Below are 24156 nucleotides of genomic sequence, written 5' to 3'. Positions count from 1 at the left end.
AATTGTGCTATTTTTTAATTAAAATCACACAACAAACTATCATATCTGATTTGTACAATATTCTTACACTAAAAGCTTTAAGGTGTGGAATTAAGATCAACACAACGACCTAGCGAACAAAATTTGCTGCAGTAAAGAAAACTAAAACAAAAACAAATACAAATACAAAATCAAAAACAGTTTATTTTTCTAAGAAAGAATGAATTAAGGGCATTGGTATTACCCTAAAGAAGAAAGAAAATGAAAGAAAAACTTCGTATTGTGAATGTTGATATTCTTTTCCATAAGCTTAGTCAAACTTCACAAAATTTTCCCCACAAAAAAAATTCACAAAATTTGACTGAAGAGATAATTAATGTGCGTAGTAAAAATAAAGAGTATTATCCAAATATGCCTAACATGAACAATCATAAATACTCTGTTCTCAAAAAACTTCTTGTATGGAGGAACCGAAATGTATTAACAGCTTGCACACAAAATATGCAAAATTTGCACAATTCGTAGTGGGAAAGAACAAGTGTAAACTAATGCAAATTCAACAGTAATAATGCTTAAAAATATAAAGGCACATAAAAAAGTAATTCATTTTTTAACTTTCTAGCAAAATTTAAGTAGTGTCACATAATTGTGGAATTATAGGTTGCCGCATGCACAACTATAGGGGAAAAAATTCAACAACCACAAAATACGACTAAGCATCGGCAGAACATAAATAATAAAATAATTATTAATTGATTGAATTAGATAAATTATGAAAAATGAATTTCATTTTAAGTTTCTAACAAAAAATTTAGTAGTGTCAGAGGATTACAACATAAAATACATCGTCCCTTGCACAAAATAAGAGAAAATCCAATGACTAGAAAATCGACTAAGCATCTATAAACAAATACATAATTAAAAAATCTAAGCTAGAATGATTTAACGACAATGATAAAGAAAAATAAGATAAAGAAAAAAGTCAAAGCAAATGATGACAAAAAATGCTAGCAATTTTATATAACTTACACGATTCGACAATATACAAGAACAATCATATACTAGTGCAAAATTTAGCAACAATATGATTTTGCACATACATTGTATAGAACTTGTATGTATACCTCAATGCTATACTTAAAGTTCAAACAAGTAAATATCAACATACAAGCAATTTTTTGTTGCAATTACAAAATAAATTACATTGGTCATATTACATTCCTACATACGAACTGCCTAACTTCTTTGATCCTGTGTGCTCCTCCGGGTCAAGAGTTCTGCGTGGGCCTGCTTGTACTGCTCCTCCGTGACCTTATACATCTGGCATCACACATCATTAGGCGAGTCCACTTTCACATCCTTGGCAGCACATACCACCATCAAGAGGTTAAGGATCTATAGTTTATTTTTATTTTCTTTGAAACAAAGGCAAAAGCTTTGCCTCGTCTATTAAATAAGCGAGAATAGAGTTTGTTACGATTTCACCCACAACACCACATGAATTATTACTCTCGCGATATAAAAGACCCTAATTTTTTAGCACCGGCGGTGACCCAAAGGTTGGATTCAGTCAAGATGGTGTTAAGCAAGATAGTCGGTGGAGCGCTTTTAAACCTAAACACTTGCATTTCGCTCATTCAAAATTGTACACCACACAAGCATGGTGAGGAAGGCTTTGGCTTGTCGGTTTGGCGTGCCGGCGTCACAAGTGCTTGCCCACCAAGCGTCGATGGAGTCCATCAAGTGCCACGAAGAGGTGTCCAACTTGAAGATGTGAATTTTTTCAATGACCAAGGCCTACAGCCTTAAGAGTGTAGCGGCACTTAAAGAATAGGTGTGACCCGCTTTCTTGCACCCTCTTGCAAAGTAAACACAGACCACAATTTGGCCACCCTCTCTTGGCTAACCTATAATAGTTTATGGTATCAAGTGGATGAGATTTACATACTTTCAAAGTGATAAGATAAGATCGTGTTACTGAAGTGACAGGTACAATACCTTATGTATGCAGAGTGCACCCCCCATCTAGCTTTCGAATCGTCCAGTTCAAGCCTAAAACATCAATTAACAGTCTCGGGTTCTCAGCAGCCAGAGGCGAGAGGAGGGCAGCTGGCATCATACATTAGAACAAGCCTGCAGTAAATAGAAGACTTGAATATGAACAGTTTTCTACCAATGTTTTCCACACCTACGAGCGTTAAAAACTGACAGGAGTACTACTAAAATGTACTCCCTCTGTAAACTAATATAAGATCGTTTAGGAGGGAATACACCAGAGAAAAGAAAGTAACTCAGAATTAAGACCAGCTAGGAAATTAATCTCTACTGACCTCCTTTTCCACCAGCTGCAGTAGTAACTCAGTGTCTAGAACACAGAGGAGGCCATTCCAACCCAACAGTTCCTGCAACTCGTGGAATCATAGGTTCTTTTTACTGGTACAACTCATTGGAATCAATGCTTGGAATTATTTTCTTCAGCAGGCTGAATGATGATGCGGGCATGTTATATTCTGCAGTGAACTGCAGTAGCTCGTTCTCTAGAACAGCGAAAGCCTGCCATGAAAAGCATCAGAAAATACCAGTAACACTTGCTGATCCGTGATTTGCCAGACGAATATTTATATCTTCAAAGGCCTAACAAAGAATGCATTGGTACTAGTACCGCACAAAGACTAAATTTCAATACCAAGATTGTCCGGTCAAACAAATTACCATATAAAAGAGCATAATCACAGCATTGCCACAACTCCAAAAGCTCTAGACAACAACAGAAGGATTCAACCAGTCCAGAAAAGATAATTTGAGCCAACTCTGATGCACTGGTGGACCCGGAAACAATTCCGTCCCACATTGTTAGCAGGGCAAAGAGGATCGTCGATGTGAATTGGATCAATGCTGCAAAATCAACAGTATGGAAAAATACCATAGACAGAAGGTGACAGAAAGAAACAATGTATTACTGACATCGACTTTTATTACCTGTGCCCTCTTTCTCGGTTCAAACAAATTCCTCTTCCTTGGATGGAAATACGCTTATGTCGTGAATCAAATACATTCCTGTCATCCAGAATGTTTGAAAGCGGTTAGAAGTCAGATGCACCAATATATTGCTAATTTAGCTGTCGAAAAAAGAGAAACCATATACAAGGGTCCTATAGTCATTCTAGCATACTTTACACGCTTTTTCCACATCAAGCGGCACTCATCTTTTCCCTTGTGTTTTAAACAATGAAGTGTTCATACATACTCACTTACCCAAAATAATTACAGGAAATCCATCAAAAGGCTCCCTAGATTCTGCCAAACACAAAACAGCAAAAATGTAGCATTAGTGGCAATTTACAATAAAAATATAAACTTGCTAAGAAGAGGGGCAAGGGATAAATTTTTATTTTTCCATTGCTACTACTGAAGTTTGAAATTCAAAGCTGGCTAAATAATATCTACATACATATGAGCCGATCATTAAAATAGAATATATTATACAGAAACAAATATCTCACAGAAACAGGATATAGTGATTAAGGTAAAAAAGTGTAGATCCCAACTGAGCTATGCTATTCAAGATGTGCAACTTACTTGGTAAATAGGCCGGCCAAGATGTTGATGCTGAAGAAAATGAGTGGTTAACAACACCTGCAAAGGATATTAAAAGATGAAGTTCTTTTCGCAGGTCATCTCAAGAGTCATTAATTAATATAATATGCTAACATGAAAAGTAAGACCAGGCGATAAGCATCAACTATGTTATCCAAAGATGAGAATATATAAGAAAATATAAGTTAGCTCGGACTCGTGCTTACAATGTTGTTAGACATACATTACCAATCACTGTGAGTACATATTATCTGATTGAAAGGTTTAATCCAGACAAACCATCAAAATTATAGAACATTCAACTCTGACCAACCCTGATAAAATTAGCGAGAAAATTTCCTACTAAAATTAAGGAAGAAATTTTAGTCATTACTAACTCAAGAGCAATGATCCGGAGAGCATGTAGGTAAACATAAAGAAGTATCCGGTGCAAACAAACTTTCAGAGTCATAAATCAACATGAAAATAAATCACAGGAGTACCATGAAAAGCAGCATACCAAACAGTAAGAGCTTAGACCACCCGAATATGGGTGGTCCAAACTACGATCTGCCAAAAACTTCTTCATAACTAAGGCAAGGGGCAAAGTCGCAGGAAATTGCTGAGTCAGCTCACGAACCTGTAGCAACATAAGGAAGAAAGTGAATAAAGAGCGGCAAACTTGGATCCCTAATTCCAGTCCTGAAATTTGTGTCTTCACGACATTCAAGCACAATGTCATGGGCACCAAAGCAAGTGGTACAGTGGTAGTACCATGTAGTTAGATAGTTCCATGGTTAGACTACCAAGCAACTAGTTAGCTGACCATTCATGTGTACAAGACTCGCACTTGAGAAAGAAACTAAGTGATTGTGGTATTGAATGCTACGCTACAACAACAACAACAACAACAACAACAACAACAACAACAAGCTGGGGTAGGCTAGAGGTGAAACCCATAAGATCTCGCGACCAACTCATGGTTCTGTCACCTGGATAGCAAACTTCCACGCACCCATGTCCATGGCTAGTTCTTTGGTGATACTCCAGTCCTTCAGATCTCTCTTTACGGACTCCTTCCATGTCAAGTTCGGTCTACCCCGACCTCTCTTGACATTATCAACACGCTTTAGCCATCCGCTATGTACTGGAGCTTCTGGAGGCCTGCGCTGAATATGCCTAGACCATCTCAGACGATGTTGGACAAGCTTCTCCTCAATTGTTGCTACCCCAACTCTATCTCGTATATCATCATTCCGGACTCGGTCCTTCTTTGTGTGGCCACACATCCATCTCAACATGCACATCTCCGCCACACCTAACTGTTGAAGATGTCGCCCTTTAGTCGGGCAAAACTCAGCGCCATACAACATTGCAGGTTGAATTGCCGTCCTATAAAACTTGCCTTTTAGCTTTTGTGTCACTCTCTTGTCACAGAGAATGCCAGAAACTTGGCACCACTTCATCCATCTGGCTTTGATTCGATGGTTCAGATATTCATCGATATCCCCATCCTTCTACAGCATTGACCCCAAATATCGAAAGGTGTCCTTCTGAGGCACCACCTGCCCATCAAGGCTAACCTCCTCCTCGTGCCTAGGATTACTGAAACCGCACCTCATGTACTCGGTTTTAGTTCTACTAAGTCTGAAACCTTTGGATTCCAAGGTTTGTCTCCATAGCTATAACTTCCTATTGACCCTTGTCCGGCTATCATCGACTAGCACCACATCATCCGCAAAGAGCATACACCATGGGATATCTCCTTGTATATCCCTTGTGTGACCTCATCCGTCACGAAAGCAAAAAAGATAAGGGCTCAAAGTTGACCCCTGGTATTGAACGCTACATACTAAACAAATCCAAAACTCTACAAATGTTGCCTTCCAGCTTCTCTTTTTCTTTAGTTGAACCATCACCACGACAACATTAAAAATTAGAAATCACACAAGAACTATCATTATCTCATCCTTAGGATCATTTAAGGCGACATGTATATAAGCATCAAAGAGAAAATATTACTACTTTTTAATGGGAAATCATTAGTGCTTTCAAGCATGTGACAACTAACAAGAACCAAGAGCAATGATGATAATTCATACTGTGGATGATTGATATGATGCGACATAAGTATGGCAATAAATTTATGTATAAATCTTATAAGATCATTCTTCACACACATATTATTACAATACTAAAGTGCAATCTTACATGGAGCGGATATGTAAGGTAACAATCCATAACTACAAGAGACTGGGCAGATACTCTATGGTTTTGATCAATTGGGGTTTTAGCAGCTCGACGACCCAACATGCCAACATCATAGATGAGGTCCAGGGTATACTTTCTTTGAGAAAGAGCTATTCCTTTTTCAGGCCTTGCCACTTTTATATCAAGGAAGTACTTGAGTCGACCAAGATCTTTAACTTCAAATGCCTTACTTAGGCACCCCTTTAACCTTGCTATCTCTATGTCATCTTCGCGGGCGATAATGATATCATCATCATAAACTGCGAGGATGGTCATTGCCCCTTTAGAGTGTCTATAAAACAATGTATGGTCACCATTTCATTGTCCATACTCCATGTCACACACCGTCCGTCTAAACTTGTCAAACCAAGCTCTTGGAGACTACTTCGGTCTGTAAAAAGCTTTATTTAGCCTGCATACCTTGCCAGCAGTCTCTCTCAGAAGTCGAAAACCCACGTGGAATCTCCATGTATACCTCCTCCTGCAAGTCCCCATGCAAGAAGACATTCTTCACATCAAGTTGGTGTAAATGCCACCCGAAATTTGCTGCATATCAGATCAGAATCCTCACGGTGTTCACCTTTGCTACTGGAGCAAAGGTCTCATCGTAGTCAATGTCGCATGTCTGGTTGTAACCCCTCGCCACAAGCCTCGCTTTGTACCTTTCACCCTTTCCTTCTGCATTCTGCTTCATAGTGCAGATATACCCACTTGCAGCTAACTGCTTTCTTTCCTGTTGAAAAGGGTGTTAGTACCCATGTCTTATTCTTACACAAAGCCTTCGGCTCTTTCACCATGGCCACACGCCACTTTGAGTCCTCCTTTGCCTTCTTCCAGTCAGTCGAAATTGACATAGAGTAAAGAGAGGCAACAAACACTTTGTTGGCCGAAGATAATGCTTCATAGGGAACATAGTTTCTGTTAGGAAGTATTAGTAATTGGTCCTGGAGTCCTTATTAGGCTATGTTTCCTTTCCTTGCATCTCAAGTCCTGCTGTCATTATTAGGATATGTATGCTTGTTGGGCCTTGCAACAGAGATAAGTTACATCATAACATGGTATCATGAGCCAAGGTTTAGGGATTTTCTTGGGCGCTGCAACTCACCCTCCCAATCTAATTCACATCGATGTCTTCTCCTAGCTGTGCTACTCTCCCGTTGCAGCTGCCTCCCGAAACGATTCATCCGGCTCCATCAACAGGCCCAACCTCCAGGCTGCCCGCTGGATCATGCCCACCCATAGGTCTCCCTCGCTGGAAGTCAACTACCCTGCCGCAGGTCTCTCCCGCTGGATCATGCCTCTCCCACCCGACCTATGCTGGCAGCCTCTGGCCGTCTTACAGGTCGCGTCGTCCGCCGCCGCCCCTACCTTCCAATCTCCTATGGTTGTGTTCTCCCATAGAAGCTCCATCCAGATTGTGCCTCCCGCCAGTTGCTCCCCTGCATGCTCAGCTGCAGTCGTTACTGCTCCTCTGTAGATGTGTGTTGCCCACACCGCTACCTCTATGCGGCAGCCGGGACGCCTCTTGCCTGCCAGCAACATGAGACCTCCGAGGCTTTAACTCTCTGCACCAAGCTCTGCCTCCCGCCATATTGCTCCGGCTGCATGTGCTACTCCATTCTTATGCGTTGTTCTTGGCTGGTTGCTCTGCTGCACATATGGCTGTTGTGTCGCTGCCCTTTGCTTCTTACTACTGGCACGCTTGCTCTCCTGCTGCTAGTACGCTACTCTTCTACTATAGCTGCACTGCTTTGGCTTCTTTTTGGGCACGTGTGCAGTTGCTGATCGGCTGCTACTACCTAGTATCTTTTGTAGTATCAATGCATGAAAAAAAGATTCATGTTTCTTCCGCTGCCACCACCCTTGGCCTTTTAGCCGTCGCCTAGTTTATGTTTTCTAGTTTTCTACATTTTTCACTGCATCCACCAAATCCATTGATATTTTGTGTTTCTGATGCCATGCGAGTCCACAATACCTTTGTTTGGCAGCCTTTCTCTGGTCCTGGTCCTTTCTATACAGCTTTTGTGGCCTACATGCCCTTGTTTTCTATAGGATTTTCATTGATTCCTTTTGCATTGTTGATCTACGCTCATTGTCTTGGACGCCGGGCTTCTTTCGTTGTCAGTTGTCAGTTGTCGTGGGCTATGATTTTCTGTGCAATGCTTTATTCTCTTGATGTGCCATCTTCCTTTGACAACCCATCTTCTCTTGATAATTATCTTATATCTTCTACTGTTGCAGTGTCTTTCTCTGATGTACGCTCTTTGTTATCCCCTTCGCTTGACTCGAAAGGTTTTGAAGACTCTTCAAGTGAAGATGGAAATCACATTAGTACTACCTGCTGTTGTTCGAGTAGTTCTCCTCAAGGCCACTGATCCTTCAGCCTGATCCCCGCAGAGATGGAAATCACACTAGTACTACCTTGTTGTTCTGCCAGTGGCTGATCTAGTTGCTTCCCCTGATGTGCAATACCCTCACCTCGCTTTCGTGAATACACCTTTAGATGCTCCTCTTGCTCTGTTGTCCACCTCGACAGAGTACCAATCTAAGCCAGCACACACTTCCCCGAATACACCTTTAGCAGCTCCTCTTGCTCTGCTGTCCACCTCGGCACACTACCAATCTAAGCCGCTATCGATGTGCCAATATGCACATCACCAGTGGAAGTCGATGCTTCTATCACATGAGCCACATGAGTTACTATTGAGCCACCTGTCCTAGATTAGGTTTTGCTCGGCATGTCGGTTGCCCATCCTTTGGGTTGGGCCGAGTACACCCCCCCTCCCAAGCCTATCACTAGTGGGCCTCGTTCGTATGGTCCAGAAGCTTCAAGAAGGAATGACATGAAGACTTGTTGTATACTCCAAGCGTAGAGATAGTCCTCGCCACGTTTGCCCTTTAGATATGGCCGACCATGTGTAAGCCCTAGGTACCCCGATCGTAGAGGGGAGATTCATTCACATACAATCTCGCGGTAGATCACCTGTACTTGTACCCCATCCACATTCAATACACACAAAGCAGGACGTAGGGTTTTACCTCTTCAAGAGGGCCTGAACCTAGGTAAACCTTGTGTCCCTTGTGTCCTTGTTACCATCTAGCAAGACTACCAGATCGGGAACCCCTACCCAAGATTCGTTGGATTTAGCTCTGACATTGATGGCCCATACAGGTCCCTCTGGGAAATTGAAGCAACTCGATGGCTTCAAGCGCCGACAATCATATCGGCGCCGACGTAGCCTCTGCGTGGCATCTCAACTTAACTGAGTCACCGGAGAAGATCAAAACTCCAACCATCAGTCGAGACAGAGCTCGATGGTTCAGACCCTGTCGTGCCCTCCTCCACCATGACACTAGATCGGGCGAAGAGCGGCAGGCTATCTCCGTCGAGGATCTACTCGGCTTGGGATGGAAACTACAACTGGTCGGACCAAGCTTGGAGATCGGATCTGACAATACAATATGAAAAACTTGACAAGCCAGGTTCCATCAAAGTTACCAGGGACAACATTAGATCGACCCCAGGAGAACTCATCGGAGGCGTATATGAACCTTTACCTTGCTGCGAGTCTGCATAGGAACCTTTACCTTGCTACGAGTTTTATGAGCACTGTCTCGATCCCACATCCCGTGTTCCCTTGTTGTGCGACACCATAACCGCACGCTCGAGCATCAATGGTGAGCAGGAGCTAGGACAGTCGACGCTGCCTGGATTATGAAAGGGGCGAGACGACGACAGGCGCTACCTAAAGTCAAGGCCAAGGGCGCACAGTAGGAGAACCTGGGGTGCTTAATCAAGTGCGTGGCACACAACCCCCAAGCAGGAGAAGAACACCAAGCCGAATCGGCAGGGTACGGAGAGTGCACATGCACGTGGGATGGTGGATCAAGTCCCTTTCCCGCCAGCGCCAGTCTCTGCCTCTGTTACCTTGTCTACCAACTATTTTCAGCAGTGGCATCATCGCCTTGGGTCGCTTGTGATCGCTAATCCTTAGTTCAACATGGTCTTCTTGGATCCGTCTCCGACGATGTCTCTAATCCATGGTCCAGGTACCTAGTCATAGCGAGATAGTGTCTCAGCGTCCTTTCGACCTTGTTTATTCTGATCTCAAGGGTCCATCTCCCTTTGCCTCCGCTAGTGACCTCTCTCGACACACCTAGATATACTTTATTTCTTCTCGTAGTGAGGTCTTATCTATAAGCCTTTTGTTGTCATGGTTCACACTCAGTTCTCACGCCTATTCACCATAATGCTTTATATTGTTTAAGAAATCGTAGGGAGGTTTGCCTAGACGTCAAGACCTATGTCCATATTCTACAACACTATGCGTTTGTAAGCAAAAAGTGTGGATTAATTTACACCATCGTAATCTCAAATCAAAGCTAGCGTACTTATGGCTTTGGAGCTCACCCGCTTCTGCCTCGCTTGTGCCTATTTACTGCTATGGTTACTGTGCGGCTCTTCCCAGACGACTTATCGTGAGGTTGTTCATCCCAAATGGCTGGATGTGATGGCATCGAAGATTGATGCTCTTGCCCGCTCACGCATGGAATCTCATTTCCCTTCTTCCCTGTGCTCATCTCAGCACTTGTAAGTGGGTTTACAAGGTTAAGACTGACGATACTCTCGAGCGTTACACATCTCATTTAGTGGTGACAACATGGTCATGACTACGACGAGACGTCTTCTCCTATATATATATGGCCCACACGACCACTCTTCGCGCACTTCTCAATGTGGCTTCTATTCGTCGCTAGTCTGTCTCTCCGCTTGATGTCAAGAATGCCAACATGTAGCCACCACCTGGGTTCTCTTCCTGATGGCATGGTTTGTCGTCTTCATCGTTGTCTATATGGCCCTAAGCAAACCCTCGTGCCTAGTTTGAGCGCTTTGTCTCAGTGGTGATTGCGACTGGTTTTTGGCGAGTGCTCATGATCCTGCACTTTCGGTCCACCATTTAACTCTTGGTCGAACACTTCTACATGTCGATCATCACCGACGACGACTCTTAGGAACATTACATTTGTGAAGGCTCGTCATAATGAATTTTGTATGTTTGATCTTGGTCCTCTTCGCTACTACCTTGAGATTGTTCCGTATTTCCTGGAGAAGTATATCCAGGATCTTCTTGCTCATGTTGCTCTTAGTGATAAGCGCATTGTTGAGACTCCTATGGAGCCAACATCCACATTTGTGAGCACCTCCGCTCCCTGCGAGTCGGCATAGGAACCTTTACCTTGCTACGAGTTTTATGAGCACTGTCTCAATCCCACATCCCGTGTTCCCTTCTTGTGCGACACCATAACCGCACGCTCGAGCATCACCAATGGTGAGCAGGAGCTAGGACAGTCGACGCGTGCCTGGATTATGAACGGGGCGAGCCGACGACAGGCGCTACCTAAAGTCAAGGCCAAGGGCGCACAGTAGGAGAACCTGGGGTGCTTAATCAAGTGCGTGGCACACAACCCGCAAGCAGGAGAAGAACACCAAGCCGAATCGGCAGGGTACGGAGAGTGCACATGCACGTGGGATGCTGGATCAAGTCCCTTTGCCGCCAGCGCCAGTCTCTGCCTCTGTTGCCATGTCTACCAACTATTTTCAGCAGTGGCATCATCGCCTTGGGTCGCTTGTGATCGTTGATCCTTAGTTCAACGTGGATCCGTCTCCGACGATGTCTCTAATCCGTGGTCCAGGTACCTAGTCATAGCGAGACAATGTCTCAGCGTCCTTTCGACCTTGTTTACTCTAATCTCAGGGGTCCATCTCCCTTCGCCTCTGCTAGTGACCTCTCTCGACACACCTGGATATATTGATGCTCTTGCCCGCTCACGCATGGAATCTCATTTCCCTTCTTCCTTGTGCTCATCGCATCACTTGTAAGTGGGTTTACAAGGTTAAGACTAACGATACTCTCGAGCGTTACACAACTCATTTAATGGTGACAACATGGTCATGACTACGACGAGACGTCTTCTCCTATATATATATGGCCCACACGACCACTCTTCGCGCACTTCTCAATGTGGCTTCTATTCGTCGCTAGTCTGTCTCTCAGCTTGATGTCAAGAATGCCAACATGTAGCCACCACCTGGGTTCTCTTCCCGATGGCATGGTTTGTCGTCTTCATCGTTGTCTATATGGCCCTAAGCAAACCCTCGTGCCTGGTTTGAGCGCTTTGTCTCAGTGGTGATTACGACTGGTTTTTGGCGAGTGCTCATGATCCTGCACTTTCGGTCCACCATTCAACTCGTGGTCGAACACTTCTTCTACATGTCGATCATCACCGACGACGACTCTTAGGAACATTACATTTGTGAAGGCTCATCATAATGAATTTTGTATGTTTGATCTTGGTCCTCTTTGCTACTACCTTGAGATTGTTCCGTATTTCCTGGAGAAGTATATCCAAGATCTTCTTGCTCATGTTGCTCTTAGTGATAAGCGCATTGTTGAGACTCCCATGGAGCCAACATCCACATTTGTGAGCACCTCCGCTCCATGCGAGTCTGCATAGGAACCTTTTCCTTGCAACGAGTTTTATGAGCACTGTCTCAATCCCACATCCCGTGTTCCCTTGTTGTGCGACACCATAACCGCACGCTCGAGCATCACCAATGGTGAGCAGGAGCTAGGACAGTCGACGCGTGCCTGGATTATGAACGGGGCGAGCCGACGACAGGCGCTACCTAAAGTCAAGGCCAAGGGCGCACAGTAGGAGAACCTGGGGTGCTTAATCAAGTGCGTGGCACACAACCCCCAAGCAGGAGAAGAACACCAAGCCGAATCGGCAGGGTACGGAGAGTGCACATGCACGTGGGATGCTGGATCAAGTCCCTTTGCCGCCGGCGCCAGTCTCTGCCTCTGTTGCCATGTCTACCAACTATTTTCAGCAGTGGCATCATCGCCTTGGGTCGCTTGTGATCGCTGATCCTTAGTTCAACGTGGTCTTCTTGGATCCGTCTCCGACGATGTCTCTAATCCGTGGTCCAGGTACCTAGTCATAGCGAGACAGTGTCTCAGCGTCCTTTCGACCTTGTTTACTCTGATCTCAGGGGTCCATCTCCCTTCGCCTCTGCTAGTGACCTCTGTCGACACACCTGGATATATTTTATTTCTTCTCGTAGTGAGGTCTCATCTATAAGCCTTTTGCTGTCATGGTTCACACTCAGTTCTCCACGCCTATTCACCACAATGATTTATATTGTTTTAGAAATCATAGGGAGGTTTGCCTAGATGTCAAGACCCATGTCCATATTCCTCAACACTATGCGTTTGTAAGCAAAAAGGTGTGGATTAATTTACACCATCGTAATCTCTAACCAAAGCTAGCGTACGTATGGCTTTCGAGCTCGCCCGCTTCTGCCTTGCTTGTGCCTATTTACTGCTATGGTTACTGTGCGGCTCTTCCCGAGACGACTTATCGTGAGGTTGTTCATCCCAAATGGCTGGATGTGATGGCATCGAAGATTGATGCTCTTGCCCGCTCACGCATGGAATCTCATTTCCCTTCTTCCCTGTGCTCATCTCATCACTTGTAAGTGGGTTTACAAGCTTAAGACTGATGATACTCTCGAGCGTTACACACCTCATTTAGTGGTGACAACATGGTCATATCTACGACGAGACGTCTTCTCCTATATATATATGGCCCACACGACCACTCTTCGCGCACTTCTCAATGTGGCTTCTATTCGTCGCTAGTCTGTCTCTCAGCTTGATGTCAAGAATGCCAACATGTAGCCACCACCTGGGTTCTCTTCCTGATGGCATGGTTTGTCGTCTTCATCGTTGTCTATATGGCCCTAAGCAAACCCTCGTGCCTGGTTTGAGCACTTTGTCTCAGTGGTGATTACGACTGGTTTTTGGCGAGTGCTCATGATCCTGCACTTTCGGTCCACCATTCAACTCGTGGTCGAACACTTCTTCTACATGTCGATCATCACCGACGACGACTCTTAGGAACATTACATTTGTGAAGGCTCGTCATAATGAATTTTGTATGTTTGATCTTGGTCCTCTTTGCTACTACCTTGAGATTGTTCCGTATTTCCTGGAGAAGTATATCCAAGATCTTCTTGCTCATGTTGCTCTTAGTGATAAGCGCATTGTTGAGACTCCCATGGAGCCAAGATCCACATTTGTGAGCACCTCCGCTCCCTGCGAGTCTGCATAGGAACCTTTACCTTGCAACGAGTTTTATGAGCACTGTCTCAATCCCACATCCCGTGTTCCCTTCTTGTGCGACACCATAACCGCACGCTCGAGCATCACCAATGGTGAGCAGGAGCTAGGACAGTCGACGCGTGCCTGGATTATGAACGGGGCGAGCCGACGACATGCGCTACCTAAAGTCAAGGCCAAGGGCGCACAGTAGGAGAACCTGGGGTGCTTAATCAAGTGCGTGGCACACAACCCGCAAGCAGGAGAAGAACACCAAGCCGAATCGACATGGTACGGAGAGTGCACATGCACGTGGGATGCTGGATCAAGTCCCTTTGCCGCCGGCGCCAGTCTCTGCCTCTGTTGCCATGTCTACCAACTATTTTCAGCAGTGGCATCATCGCCTTGGGTCGCTTGTGATCGCTGATCCTTAGTTCAACGTGGTCTTCTTGGATCCGTCTCCGACGATGTCTCTAATCCGTGGTCCAGGTACCTAGTCATAGCGAGACAGTGTCTCAGCGTCCTTTCGACCTTGTTTACTCTGATCTCAGGGGTCCATCTCCCTTCGCCTCTGCTAGTGACCTCTGTCGACACACCTGGATATATTTTATTTCTTCTCGTAGTGAGGTCTCATCTATAAGCCTTTTGCTGTCATGGTTCACACTCAGTTCTCTACGCCTATTCACCACAATGATTTATATTGTTTTAGAAATCGTAGGGAGGTTTGCCTAGATGTCAAGACCCATGTCCATATTCCTCAACACTATGCGTTTGTAAGCAAAAAGGTGTGGATTAATTTACACCATCGTAATCTCTAACCAAAGCTAGCGTACTTATGGCTTTCAAGCTCGCCCGCTTCTGCCTCGCTTGTGCCTATTTACTGCTATGGTTACTGTGCGGCCCTTCCTGAGACGACTTATCGTGAGGTTGTTCATCCCAAATGGCTGGATGCGATGGCATCGAAGATTGATGCTCTTGCCCGCTCACGCATGGAATCTCATTTCCCTTCTTCCCTGTGCTCATCTCATCACTTGTAAGTGGGTTTACAAGGTTAAGACAGACGATACTCTCGAGCGTTACACAGCTCGTTTAGTGGTGACAACATGGTCATGACTACGACGAGATGTCTTCTCCTATATAATATGGCCCACACGACCACTCTTCGCGCACTTCTCAATGTGCCTTCTATTCGTCGCTAGTCTGTCTCTCAGCTTGATGTCAAGAATGCCAACATGTAGCCACCACCTAGGCTCTCTTCCTAATGGCATGGTTTGTCGTCTTCGTCTTTGTCTATATGGCCCTAAGCAAACCCTCGTGCCTGGTTTGAGCGCTTTGTCTCAGTGGCGATTGCGGCTGGTTTTTGGCGAGTGCTCATGATCCTACACTTTCGGTCCACCATTCAACTCGTGGTCGAACACTTCTTCTACATGCCGATCATCACCGGCGACGACTCTTAAGAAAATTACATCTGTGAAGGCTCGTCATAATGAATTTTGTATGTTTGATCTTGGTCCTCTTCGCTACTTCCTGGAGATTGTTCCGTATTTCCTGGAGAAGTATATCCAGGATCTTCTTGCTCATGTTGCTCTTAGTGATAAGCGCATTGTTGAGACTCCTATGGAGCCAACATCCACATTTGTGAGCACCTCCGCTCCCTGCGAGTCGGCATAGGAACCTTTACCTTGCTGCGAGTTTTATGTGCACTGTCTCAATCCCACATCCCGTCTTCTCTTGTTGTGCGACATCATAACCGCACGCTCGAGCATCACCAATGGTGAGCAGGAGCTAGGACAGTCGACGCGTGCCTGGATTATGAACGGGACGAGCCGACGACATGCGCTACCTAAAGTCAAGGCCAAGGGCGCACACTTGGAGAACTTGGGGTGCTTAATCAAGTGCGTGGCACACAACCCGCAAGCAGGAGAAGAACACCAAGCCGAATCGGCAGGGTACGGAGAGTGCACATGCACGTGGGATGCTGGATCAAGTCCCTTTGCCGCCGGCGCCAGTCTCTGCCTCTGTTGCCTTGTCTACCAACTATTTTCAACAGTGGCATCATCGCCTTGGGTCACTTGTGATCGCTGATCCTTAGTTCAACGTGGTCTTCTTGGATCTGTCTCCGACGATGTCTCTAATCCGTGGTCCAGGTACCTAGTCATAGCGAGACAGTGTCTCAACGTCCTTTCGACCTTGTTTACTCTGATCTCAGGGGTCCATCTACCTTTGCCACCGCTAGTGACCTCTCTCGACACACCTGGATATACTTTATTTCTTCTCGTAGTGAGGTATTATCTATAAACCTTTTGCTGTCATGGTTCACACTCAGTTCTCTACGCCTATTCACCATAATGCTTTATATTGTTTTAGAAATCGTAGGGAGGTTTGCCTAGCTGTCAAGACCCATGTCCATATTCCTCAACACTATGCGTTTGTAAGCAAAAAGGTGTGGATTAATTTACACCATCGTAATCTCTAATCAAAGCTAGCGTACTTATTGCTTTCGAGCTTGCCCGCTTCTGCCTCACTTGTGCCTATTTACTGCTATGGTTACTGTGCGGCTCTTCCCGAGACGACTTATCGTGAGGTTGTTCATCCCAAATGGCTGGATGTGATGGCATCGAAGATTGATGCTCTTGCCCGCTCACGCATGGAATCTCATTTCCCTTCTTCCCCGTGCTCATCTCAGCACTTGTAAGTGGGTTTACAAGGTTAAGACTGACGATACTCTCGAGCGTTACACAGCTCGTTTAGTGGTGATAACATGGTCATGACTGCGACGAGACGTCTTCTCCTATATATATATATATATGGCCCACACGACCACTCTTCGCACACATCTCAATGTGGCTACTATTCGTCGCTAGTCTGTCTCAGCTTGATGTCAAGAATGCCAACATGTAGCCACCACCTGGGCTCTCTTCCTAATGGCATGGTTTGTCGTCTTCATCGTTGTCTATATGGCCCTATGCAAACCCTCGTGCTTTTGAGCGCTTTGTCTCAGTGGTGATTGCGACTGGTTTTTGGCGAGTGCTTATGATCCTGCACTTTCGGTCCACCATTCAACTCGTGGTCGAACACTTCTTCTACATGTCGATCATCACCGACGACGACTCTTAAGAACATTACATTTGTGAAGGCTCGTCATAATGAATTTTGTATGTTTGATCTTGGTCCTCTTTGCTACCTCCTTGAGATTGTTCCATAATTCCTGGAGAAGTATATCCAGGATCTTCTTGCTCATGTTGCTCTTAGTGATAAGCGCATTGTTGAGACTCCTCCGCTCCCTGCGAGTCTGCATAGGAACCTTTACCTTGCTACGAGTTCTATGAGCACTGTCTCAATCCCACATCCCGTGTTCCCTTGTTGTGCGACACCATAACCGCACGCTTGAGCACATGCACGAGGGATGCTGGATCAAGTCCCTTTGCCGCCAGCGCCAGTCTTTGCCTCTGTTGCCTTGTGTACCAACTATTTTCAGTAGTGGCATCATCGCATTGGGTCGCTTGTGATCGCTGATCCTTAGTTCAATGTGGTCTTCTTGGATTCGTCTCCGACGATGTCTCTAATCCGTGGTCCAGATACCTAGTCATAGCGAGACAGTGTCTCAGCGTCCTTTCGACTTTGTTTACTCTGATCTCAGGGGTCCATCTCCCTTTGCCTCTGCTAGTGACTTCTCTCGACACACCTGGATATACTTTATTTCTTCTCGTAGTGAGGTCTTATCTATAAGGCTTTTGCTGTCATGGTTCCCACTCAGTTCTCTTCTCTACGCCTATTCACCATAATGCTTTATATTGTTTTAGAAATTGTAGGGAGGTTTGCCTAGATATGTCAAGAGCCATGTCCATACTCTACAACACCTTTGATACTCTACAACACTGTAAGTCTGTAAACAGAAAGGTGTGGCTTAATTTACACCATCGTAATCTCTATTCCAACCTAGCCTACTGATGGCTTTCAAGCTCGCCCGCTTCTGCCTCGCTTTTGCCTATTGACTGCTATGGTTACTGTGCAGCTCTTCCCGAGACGACTTCTTATCATGAGCTTGTTCGTCCCAAATGGCTGGATGTGATGGCATCGAAAATTGATGTTCTTGCCCGCTCGACACATGGAATATCATTTCCCTTCTTCCCCGTGCTCATCTCATCACTTGTAAGTAGGTTTACAAGGTTAAGACTGATGATACTCTCAAGCGTTACACAACTCGTTTAGTGGTGAGAACATGGTCATGACTACGATAAGACGTTTTCTCCTATATATATATGGCCCACACGACCACTCTTGGCACACTTCTTAATGTGGCTTCTATTCGTTGCTAGTTTGTCTCTCATCTTGATGTCAAGAATGCCAACATGTAGCCACCACCTGGGTTCTCTTCCTGATGGCATGGTTTGTCGTCTTCGTCGCTATCTATATGGCCCTAAGCAAACCCCCATGCCTGGTTTGAGCGATGTCTCAACGGTGATTGCGACTGGTTTTTGGTGAGTGATCATGATCCTGCACTTCTGGTCCACCATTCAACTCGTGACAAACACTTCTTCTACATGTCGGTCATCACCGGCGACGACTCTTAAGTACATTACCTTTGTGAAGGCTCATCATAGTGAAGTTTGCAATGTTTATCTTGGTCCTCTTCGCTACTTCCTTGAGATTGTTCCGTATTTCCTGGAGAAGTATATCCAGGATCTTCTTGCTCATGTTGTGCTTACTGATGAGCGCATTGTTGAGACTCCTATGGAGCCAACGTCCACAGTTGTGACCACCTCTGCTCCCTGCGAGTCTGCATAGGAACCCTTTGCCTTGCTGCAGGTTTTTATGAGCAATGTCTAAATCCCACATCCATGTACCCTTATTGTGCGACACCATAACCGCACAATCGAGCACGACCAATGTGACCAGGAGCTGGACAGTCAACGCATACACGAATTATGAACGGGGCGAGCCGACGACAGGCGCTACCTAAAGTCGAGGCCAAGGGCGCACACTAGGAGAACCTAGGGTGCTTAATCAAGTGTGGTGGCACACAACCCGCAAGCAGGAGAAGAACACCAAGCCGAATCGGCGGGGTGCGGAGAGTGCACAGGCACGTGGGATGCTGGATTAAGTCCCTCTGCCACCACCGCCGCCAGTCTCTGCCTCTGTTGCCTTGTGTATCGGCTATTTTCCGCAGTGGCATCATCGCCGTGGGTACTTGTGATCTCTCATCCTTAGTTCAATGTGGTCTTCTTGGATCCGTCTCCGACAATGTCTCTAATCTGTGGTCCAGTTACCTAGTCATAGCAAGACGGTGTCTCAGTGTCCTTTCGACCTTGTTTACTCTGATCTCATGGGTCCATCTCCCTTTGCCTCCGCCAGTGATTTCTCTTGGCACACCTGGAAATACTCTATTTTTTCTCGTAGTGATGTCTTATCTATAAGCCTTTTGCTGTCATGGTTCACACTCAGTTCTCTACGCCTATTCACCATAATGCTTTATATTGTTTTAGAAATCATAGGGAGGTTTGCCTAGATGTCAAGACCCATGTCTATACTCTACAACATTGTACGTTTGTAAACAGAGAGGTGTGGCTTAATTTACACCATCGTAATCTCTATACCAAGCTAGGGGTGCGCATTGCGTGATGAAAAATACAAAAAATCTATGAACTTTGCCAAACTTAAAAAAAAAGTAATTGCAACTCAAATAGTTATGTTCGCTATTTCAAAAGGAAGATATAATGATAAGGTGTTTAACAAATATGCATGCATGTTGTATCGTGCTTATCGAGTGAACAAAACAAATATCATGATAGATGCTAAGAAACAGAATGCATACCATCACTAGCTCCGTTAAGGAATGTTGCATGATAAAATAGCCTGCCATGCTAGCTCAGCAGCTTCCTCAACTGGCATGTTGAATTCAATTTGTAACTGAAATGTAAAGCAAAGAGATGTTAAGTTCTTGTAAAAATCCTGATGCTATATACAATAATGGAACTTCGCCACTATATCTACCATTGTTGTTAAACTGAATCAAGGAGGTCAGCTTATAAAATTGCTAAGACATATCACAATAAGCATTCCTTGTACGTTTAACAAAGAAGCCATATAAACCATACTGCAAGCAAGATAAGTACCACAAAAACACTAACTGTTAAGCTCCAGCTGAGTAGGGTCATACACATTAATCACAACGCATGAGAATTTCTCTTTAATCCTTGTTAGCGGCACACAATTATAATGAGCACCAGACCCCACAAATACATCATCTAACTAAATCATCCAAACTCACATGTATCAACAATACACCTGCAGAACCCAGAGGGATCTGCTCATACAGAACCATTTGACAACCGAATAGATAAAAATACATTATGTCATCCAACAAATAACATAAAATGAGCAGGTTGGCCTGTACCATATATAATTCCTCCCCTCCCGCTGCACAAAAACCAAATAACCTATTGTTTTCAATCCAACAGCAACCCAATTGTGTTTCGCTTGCAGCAGCTAAATTTAGTTGTAATGTCCATAAACTTCAGAAATTTAGATGGGATATACATGGCAACGTGAAAGCTAGAAATTAAGTATTGGCCATCTTTTGAATTAGGTAAAACCTGCCACACTCGCCAATATTTTTTTAGCAGTATGCTTAAAATCCATGATCAGAATAGGAAGGCAGCACAAATGTTTACATGTTAGTTAGTAATAAGGTCGAGCATGGCTGTGTGCATCGCTCGATGCAGAGGCCGGGGGTAATCCTCCTTTTTGAAAAAAAAAGTAATAAAGTCGAGTGCTTTTTCATGCATGAAAATAACACTGATTTGTAGTCCAGTTGAAAACAGCCTACCCAAAAAAGCATAGTATAAGGCCATGTAAAAATATACTCGGTCCAATTAGCATAACTACAGAAACACAGTGTACACTGATTTTAGATATAATCGACATCATATTAGGGCTGCAATCTAGAACTACAGCTTGACAACTAACAAGTATCAGATCAGACAAGGCAATGGCAACTTAGTAGCAGTATAGCTTACCAACCAACAAGCTAATCAGAATGAAATTATATACTCTCAGCACAGTGCAAGAAAGGCAGGTGTGCATCTTTGCTCCCTAAAATAATAATAATCAAATAAAGAGCCTGAAGTGTGTTGTTTGTCAAACCTGTCCTGTTTGAGTTCATAGTAAACTTGATATGTCCCTCTCTAGTCTCTAAACTTGCATACTACACGTCTAAGGTTTGCAATCATGAAGATTTAATCCTGGCAATTAAATAGATATAATACCGTAGTCATCACTCATCATTATAGGTTTCACTTTTTGTTTGCAAACTTTGCAGACTGTACGTACATGGCAAGGTAATAACAATGGAAGCTAAACATCATGTCTTTTTCAAAAACAATGGAGACGCATTTAGCTTGGCATGTGATCCAGCATACCTCAGATGGAGCGGCGGTCGGTGTTCCGGCGAAGGAGGTAGAATGGCAAGATTGTATGACGGTATATGGAGCATTGGCAGTCGGTGTTCAGGCGAAGTTGGTAGAGCAGCGAGATTGAATGCTTGCATAGAGTGCTCGATGCCTTCTATGTGGCAAAGCAGGGCAGTTCATGTGGACAAAAGAGGGACTTAACACTTTTCGTGATGTGAAATAAGGAAGATGTAATTAAGAATAACCACACATTAAAGAATGGCTTCTACCGATTCCATCCAACACGTGCACAAAGAATAGCAGCTCTTTGACTACAATGACATTACGCCCTAATACATCATTAAGAGACCTCCATTAAATAACTGACCATTATGCAAACAGACAACCATATCATAACTGACCATCAATATATGTTTAAACGGTACAACAACAAAAACAGTAAACATGCTGGAAGAACACGTCAAAATCATTGATCGAAAAGCATGGAATGCAACAAAAATGTCCGGCTGTACAGACCAACACACCATTGTTTTGTTTGAAGCTAAAGTTCAGTTGTGCACTTAAACCCCACATTTAAACCACAATATATTATGACCAGACAGGAATCCTTGAATAGAAGGATGCACATCTAGATCTCACTTGCTTCAAAGATAGATTTGTATATCTTGCAGGGCATCCAGATCCCTAGTAACTTAGTTGATCTTAACTTAATTGGAGCAACTTCCAATAGACTCGAATATCACCTATTCTGATATGTTTGCTCTGTATTAACAGTCAAACAATGTGCATGATGGATGCACTTCATCGTAAATTAGGTGCTATGCTTACCAAATAAAAACTTAACCTAAAGGCTACAATAATAATCCAGAATTAATTCGAGAACTTGCATTGGACGGTAAGGGAAGACTGCAGTTTTAGCCCCTCACAGATTTTCCTACCAACTATGTATCATCAATTTTTGCACGGAGGATCCAGTCATGTACAAACTAGCTGGAATTTTTCTGTGTACATCTACGTACTAGTGTGTCATCTTTATATCAGATTAAATCATCAAAGCAACGCCCATCTGATAAGTAAGCGGAGAGAATGTTGATTGCCTAAGATCAGCAAGACTGTCACTGAAGCCGAGTATATATATAGGTCACAAAGGAAAAATTGTGGTGGACGGTTCCATAAGTTTAGTGTGGAGGAAGCCACAATGCTGACCTGGATATCGGACTCCTGAAAATGGAATTAACAGGGGGCAGCTGCACTAAAATTGACCAAGCATATCGGACTCCTGAAAAGTGTGAAGTTGCAACAGAAATAACATTTTATTAGGAATTCATCAGAGGTAGCATAAACCTATGGTTATGAAATACAGACCACTATTGAGCCTGGACACCTCCTTGAATATTGTAAATTCTTGCAATGGACTAGTATTAAACATGGGGTCCGTGATTTCATAGTGCCTATTTACATTGAAAATTGAAAGCATGACAGACTATCTAGCAAGGATTGAAGAGTTAGCAGCTTATAAGAAGAAAATTCTGAAGTTTTGATGGTCCATTGACATCTAACAGCAAATACTAATTGCATAGTAGAATAGTAGTTGGCGCATGAATCAGAATCAATTGTGCTGGTGAATGAATTGCATTGCACAAAGACGGCACCAACAGCATCGGGGCATCAACGGCAGAAGGGCCAAGATCAGAGAGAGAGACTAGTGCTACCAAGGTCAAAATCATACATGTGCACGCACGGCGGTGAAGAGGAGGGCGGCAACAGCAAGCCTCCAAAGCCCTCGGGCCGGCGCGGCGCAAATCCTGAAGGTGTAGACGGAGGAAAGATGCTGGCGGGGGACGCGCCGAGCGGCGCAAGCCTCCGAAGCGCGGCGCCAGGGAAGGAGCCGCCGATTCAGCCGTCCTGATCTGGCAGTAGCTCCGGACCTAGGGTTCCGCCGGCAGGTGCGAAGACTGGCGATTTAGGAGGATTCCGGTGTGTGCGTGTGTGGTGGTGGGGGGTGGGGGGTGGGGGAGACGGGGACGGGAAAGTGGGAATCGAAGACGAAGACGAAGAGGCGGCGGGGGAACTCCGTGGGGAAGGACTCCGGGCAGGTTCCTGCTCGCTCGCTCGCTTCTGGATGTGCGGTGCCGTTGGGCCATATGTTGAGGCCCAGGCGAGCGTTGGAATCGGCGGCTTCGTTGGAGGCCCATACGTACAAGGCAATTCCTAAACGACGAAATCACTAATCTAGAAGGTCCTCAAGATCATTCTCATCTTCTTAGATTGTGACAAATGGTGCAGTCTGTGAGTTTTTTCTTTTTTCGTAGATCCATATATTCAGAATATATTATCTTTTAAACCGTGTATTCAAATCTCGAATCATTTTCACCGTTGGATTCCCCGCGTCGGGATCTTCAGAACTAGATTTCATGTTGATAGGTTTTGACAAACTTTTTTCATGAAAAAAATAGAACCGGGAGCACGGGTTTTTATCTTTCCGAAAGAGGCAAGACGATGCCTCTCGCAAAAGCAAAACCGTACCTCTCACAAAAGAACAAAAACTTGTTTTCGCGCAAAAAAAATTCTCTGAATCTTTTTTTGTCCAAAAGCTAAGGAAGACCGGTGGAAAACCAAAAATAAAACAAATTAAAAAGCCAAAAACGCGTGCAAAAAAAAACAAAATTCGAAGAGAGCGCTCAGAGCATGACACGTGACGACGGCTGAGAGCGCGTCAAGTGACGTGCTCTCAGCCCACCTGCAAGTGATCGTTGCGAGGCTTCTGAAAGAGCGCT

The 24156-nt window shown here is 44.5% G+C and overlaps 1 long non-coding RNA gene across 6 annotated transcripts; it reads right to left on the bottom strand.

Moving 5' to 3' along the window:
• Positions 1-991: 991 nt before the first annotated feature.
• Positions 992-23409, bottom strand: LOC123087975 (uncharacterized). Of its 6 annotated transcripts, none has more exons than XR_006441632.1 (11): positions 23109-23409; positions 22586-22658; positions 21389-21530; positions 19783-19877; positions 4076-4195; positions 3559-3615; positions 3235-3276; positions 2692-3036; positions 2310-2613; positions 1978-2112; positions 1364-1886 (listed from the first exon to the last, which is right to left on the bottom strand). It is a non-coding gene; the product is annotated as an uncharacterized lncRNA (long non-coding RNA). The 6 variants fall into 6 exon arrangements; XR_006441631.1 differs by having other exon boundaries at positions 2310-2532; positions 23109-23408; XR_006441628.1 differs by having other exon boundaries at positions 2310-2874; positions 2959-3036; positions 23109-23408.
• Positions 23410-24156: the final 747 nt, after the last annotated feature.

The sequence above is a fragment of the Triticum aestivum genome, chromosome 4A, assembly GCF_018294505.1.
Source record: "Triticum aestivum cultivar Chinese Spring chromosome 4A, IWGSC CS RefSeq v2.1, whole genome shotgun sequence".
Classification (NCBI taxonomy): domain Eukaryota; kingdom Viridiplantae; phylum Streptophyta; class Magnoliopsida; order Poales; family Poaceae; genus Triticum; species Triticum aestivum.
Note: the sequence above shows the minus strand (reverse complement) of the source record. Positions and strands in the feature narration are given on the sequence as shown.